Source organism: Diabrotica undecimpunctata, chromosome 4 (assembly GCF_040954645.1).
Source record: "Diabrotica undecimpunctata isolate CICGRU chromosome 4, icDiaUnde3, whole genome shotgun sequence".
Taxonomy (NCBI): Eukaryota; Metazoa; Arthropoda; class Insecta; order Coleoptera; family Chrysomelidae; genus Diabrotica; species Diabrotica undecimpunctata.
In genome coordinates, this window is record NC_092806.1 from 58,924,820 (window position 1) to 58,931,008 (window position 6,189).

The following is a 6,189-nucleotide window of genomic DNA, read 5'->3' on the forward strand; positions in this document are numbered from 1 at the left end:
AAAGATAAGGCTTTTTTTTCATCAACATTCATTATCAAGCGTAACCAAATTAGAACAAATATAAATTATAAATACAAACAATCAATTGAATGGACTTTTGTATTTATATTGTAACATTCAAATATTTAATAAGCATGATCGATTTAGTGCCTTATATGACACTTTAAAGAAATGATATACTTCAACTGATTAAATTAGTGTTTTTTGTAAATGTTGCTTTATTATATTTTCAACAAACAGGTCAAGGATTATCTTGCTAGATTAACCAGCGCAATTGAAGAAGTATAATCGTAATTTGGAACAAACAGGGAATTGATTAGGTTACATCAGATAGTATCATTGGGTTATAATGAATGCAAAAAACTTAATCAGATTTGATTTAAGTCGCATATTATCACCTTCAGTTTTACATAAGCCATTTATTTTAATGTATAGTAAAAGCTTCTTATTCGCGCTTCTTTCATTCGCGTTTTCACTATTCGCGGCATAAGATTTCTTTATTCGCGGATCAAATCAATACATTGGTAGAGGAAAGACGCCTAATTTTGGATAGATTTTTGTTTTTGCTTATAGATTTTAAACAACTGTATATTTTGACGTGTTATTACTTAAGGAGTAAGTTCACACATGATAAATCGAAACAATATTATACCGAACATGCTTATTTCGACGTAGCCCATATATCGGTTGCATCTCGAGACGACGATGATTTGTGTTCTGGAACTTTCCCCATGTATCGACCGAGATGGAGATCGACGAGCTAATGCAAGTGAATAAAGGAGGACTATTCCAGAATATTCTAGTATTTAATAACTTGTATATATAAGTAGCGCTGATATTAGATAAGTTTAGTTGATCAGATATTATAGTGCTGTAAACTATAAGTAAATATATCTACATAAATTAGAACCGCTTGTTTTATTGAAACACACTACAATATAAACAACTAGGACGTTTGTTAGGAATGGAGTACATAAAATAATAAAAATGTGCAAATTGGACATATTAAAAATTAGTTGCCTAATTTGGGACACCCTGGTAACTTAATTTCGGATAGTAATTCAAGTAGAAACAAAAAATGCAAACATTAAGAACATAAACTTCATTTATTTATATTACGAAGAAAAATTAAATCAACATTTATTTTTCCAAACCAAATTCGCATATATACGTCTTCCTTTTAGAACTACTGGTACAATCATGCGCCTATCGTTGATAAGACTAGCACTTGATCCACCCTTCTACCTTGGTATCGTCCGAAAAAAATACACGGCAAAACATACATTTTGCGTCATCTAGTATCTATGTCAGAGTCGTCATCTAGAATAATAGAATCTTCAGAGTCACTCGACGCATCCGAGTCTCGAACTTTTCGCTTGACTGATTTGTTATTTCCTAATGTAGCTTGCTCTTATTTTTAGGCTGTGTTAGACTTTTTTCCAATCTTTTGTTCTTTTTTTGTAATGTCTGCTTCCTTTCATTCTTTTTTATGCTAATTTCCAGTTCGTTCTTTATGGCGAGCTGGTGATCACATAACTTGAACCTGGTCTTCCTTTCTTATTACCCTGATCTACATTTCCTGATGTTCCATTTCCTGTTCCACTACATGATGGAAATGGACTCTTCAAGTCTTACAATCTTGATTATATCGGCTCCATTTGTTGCTTTAGGCGGTCCTCTCTCTTGCGAATTTTCCGAACATGCAGTTTCTCTATTTTTTTCTGGTGTTCTTTCCATAATTTTTTCTAATTCATCGAGCTTTCTTTGATTGGTGGACTTCTCTCTTAGTCCAGTCATCAGAGATTTGACCTCTAAAAATTATACGAACAAGTTGAATTTTGTTGAGAACAATAATTTTTGGATCCCATAATAGATTCACAAAAGTTAACCACTCCTGCCCCCGGGCTTCCCTCTAAAAATCCCCTCGTAGGGAGGGAAAACGGAAAACATCGATTTCCCGTAATAATAATAATAATAATAATAATAACAACAAAAAGAAAAAAAGAACCACAAATGAGCCAAACAACAACAAGAGCTCCACTCGCTGAAGGTGCTGCGCTGGAACATCAGCCGGCGCTCACTCAAGCGGGACGACCGAGGCAGCGCATGAAATGGACTGTGTCCATGAACGAAAATATTTTGCGCTTTTATTATAAGGTGACAAACCTCGGTCAAGAAACGATCGGCTATCGACAACAACTGTATGCCGAATTTTGCAGGGAGTACCCAGAAATCCAAGTATCTGAACAAAGAGTAGCAGACCAATACCGGGTAATTTTAAGAAACAATCTTATCCCAGAGACTAGACGCGACATCATCAGAAGCGAAATTGAACGGGAGATAAATAACCAAGAGCAAGTTGCAGACCAAGTCCCTAATGAAATCCCTAATGAGCAGATTCCTGAGCTTCTCATACAAGAAACTCAACCTAATAATACACAGCAGGACAATAACGAGTTGCACGATAGTTTGGTAAACGAGATGGCACGCGCCGTACAAGAGTTTAGTGGAACAAACCCACTTAGCAGACCACCGCTACCAAAAATAAACTCTTCTAAGAAACTAGGAGCGATGTTACAAATTGTAAACACTGAAGTCCTACCCAATTATATCGTGGAAGCCCATACATTAGAATATTTGCATATGCTGATTTACTGTGCAGCAACAGCAATTGCTAATGTTATGGGCATTAAGATCAAAACACCACGGGGTAACAACATCGGAAGGACTGGTAACAGAATAGCGCCCTGGGAAAAACGACTGCTGAGGAAGATTGAATTACTGCGTAGGGACATTGGACAAATAACAGAATACATAAGAGGAGTAAGAAGTGGAAAGATCATCAAGAGAGCTGAAGAAATATTGTTTAACACTCTAAGACACTCACGACATGATCCAGAAAACAACACACCTCAACAATGCCTGGACACATTAAAACAAAAACTATCTGTTTACTCAGGTCGCCTGAGGAGATACAAAATTAGTAACAACCGGAAATGTGACAATATACTATTTGAGCAAGCAGAGAAGGCTTTCTATAGGAAACTTAATTCCACTGTAGAAAATGTAAATAAATCCTACCCAAGCCAAGAAGAAATTCATGAGTTTTGGGGAAACCAACTTTCGACGCCAGCTACTCATAACAACAATGCTGGATGGATTGAAGAAACGACGAACAACTGTCAACACTACAGTAATATTCCCTATGAACCTTTCACCGCTGACGAAGTCTCGAACATTATCAAAGAGCTTCATAACTGGAAATCTCCTGGACCAGACGGAGTTCAAAACTTCTGGCTAAAGAAATTTTGGAGTGTACACGAGCTCTTAACAGTATTAATTAATCATGTTATTTTTAATCCGCAGGAAATACCACCATTTCTTACTCAGGGAACCACTTATCTAATACCGAAAGATCAAAATAACACCCAAGATCCAGCCAAGTACCGCCCAATTACTTGTCTTCCAACTTTGTACAAATTGGTCACATCCTGTGTAGCCCAGCGTATCTACCAACACTGTTCTCTAAACAATATCATAGAGCCTCAACAGAAGGGATGCGCTAAGGGTTCCATGGGCTGCAAAGAACAACTTATAATCGACTCAGTCATTTCCAACCAGGCGTACACCAAAAAAAGGAACCTTTTCACCGCCTTCATCGACTACAAGAAGGCCTTTGATTCAGTACCGCATGAATGGCTTATAAATATATTGAAAATATATAAAGTCGATGATAATATAGTGACCTTTTTAAAGCATATAATGACGGAGTGGAAGACTAAAATTCACCTTCAAATACCCGGTGAAAACAACATCGAAACTGAAGATATCCCAATTAACCGGGGCCTTTTCCAGGGGGACTCGTTGAGTCCTCTTTGGTTCTGTTTAGCGATGAACCCACTGTCTAAGCTACTGAACTCCACTGACTTAGGTTTTAGCATCAAAAATAACAATACTGTTGTGGCGAAGCTTAATCATTTGTTGTATATGGATGATTTGAAATTAATGGCTTCCACTCGAAACCACTTAGATCAGATGCTAAAAACTGTAGAAAATTTCTCAAATGATATTAGTATGCATTTTGGACTAGACAAGTGCCGTATACTAAATATAGTCAGAGGAAAGGTTCAGCCCGGAGGTTTCGATATGCAAGATGGCCAAAACATCAAGGCAATGGGTGAAAATGATATTTACAAATATCTCGGAGTAAAACAAGCGCGGAAAATTGACCATAAACAAATGAAAACTGAACTAACTTCGGAGTTCGTGCGAAGAGTAAGACAACTAAATCGGTCATATCTTAATAGTAAAAATTTGTTTAGGGCATTAAATACGTACGCCTGTTCCGCGCTGAGCTACTCATTTGGTATTATAAAGTGGTCAAAAACGGATATAGAGGGTCTTCAGCGGAAAGTAAGAACACTTCTCACAAAGGCTCAAAAACATCATCCACGCAGTGCAGTAGAGAGAACAACATTGCCACGGTATCAAGGGGGAAGTGGACTTATGGATATAGGTGAGCAATTGGATAAACAAATTGCTAATTTAAGAACTTATTTTCAGGTTCAGGCTGAGACATCTACTTTACATCAAGCAATCTGCGCAGTAGATGATACAACGCCGCTTAAACTGAGGGAACAAGAAATGCGCTTAAACCATCTGACTAAGCAAGAAAAAATGCGCACCTGGATGAGTAAACCTCTCCATGGGCGACATCTTAATGAGATCAGCCAGGAATATGTCGACAATACAGCGTCGAACTATTGGTTGACATCAGGAAAGATGTTTCCCGAGACTGAGGGTTTCCTACTTGCCATTCAGGATCAGGTTATTCCAACAAAAAATTACCTGAAATATATTATTAAAGATCCTCAGGTCCAAAATGACAAATGCCGATATGGATGTCAAGCCCAAGAAACCATCCAACATCTTACCGGTGGCTGCCAGGCATTTGTCGGTACTGATTATAAAGAACGTCATGACTCAGTAGGAAAGATTATCCACCAAGAACTAGCTGAAAAACTGGGACTTCTCCAAACCGATCACCTTCCTTATTATCAATACGTCCCTGACAGAATGCTTGAAAATGACAACTACAAGCTATACTGGGACCGCACTGTGCTCACAGACCAACCAGTGGCGCATAATAGACCGGATCTCATACTAGTTAATAAACTTACTAGGAAAACAACACTAATTGATGTGGCGATACCCAACACCAATAATTTACGTGTTAAATACAACGAAAAGATCGCCAAGTACAGAGATCTAGAAATACAAATCAGGAGACAATGGAGAATGGAAAGTACCCAGACAGTACCTATTATTCTGTCTACTACTGGTGTTATTCCCAAGAACCTGCTAGAGAACATAAAACAGCTGGGTCTAAATGAACATCTCTATAAGACCATACAGAAAGCTGTACTCCTCGCGACGTCCAGATGTGTACGAAAATTTTTGGGAGATACTCCAACATACCAAGTCACCTAGGGCTCGATAACACGGAAAGAGTCCCACCAGAGCTCAATCCTTTTGATACCGTAGGTATCTGGGATGAGTGAATATTCCCCTTAGAGGGAGTGTGAGCCGTATGGCTAAATCTGGAATAACAACAACAAGAAGAACCACAAATGAGCCAAACAACAACAAGAGCTCCACCCGCTGAAGGTGCTGCGCTGGAACATCAGCCGGCGCTCACTCAAGCGGGACGACCGAGGCAGCGCATGAAATGGACTGTGTCCATAAACGAAAATATTTTGCGCTTTTATTATAAGGTGACAAACCTCGGTCAAGAAACGATCGGCTATCGACAACAACTGTATGCCGAATTTTGCAGGGAGTACCCAGAGATTCAAGTATCTGAACAGCGAATAGCAGATCAATACCGGGTAATTATAAGAAATAATCTTATCCCAGAGGCTAGACGCGATACTATCAGAAGCGAAGTCGAACGGGAGATTCATAACCAAGAGCTAGTTGTGGATCAAGTCCATAATCAAATCCCAAATGGGCAGATTTCTGAGCCCATCATACAAGAAACTCAACCTGTTAACACGCAGCAGGACAACAACGAGTTGCACGATAGCCTGGTAAGAGAAATGGCACGTGCCGTACAAGAGTTTAATGGTACAAACCCACTTAGCAGACCACCGCTACCAAAAATAAACTCTTGTAAGAAACTAGGTGCGC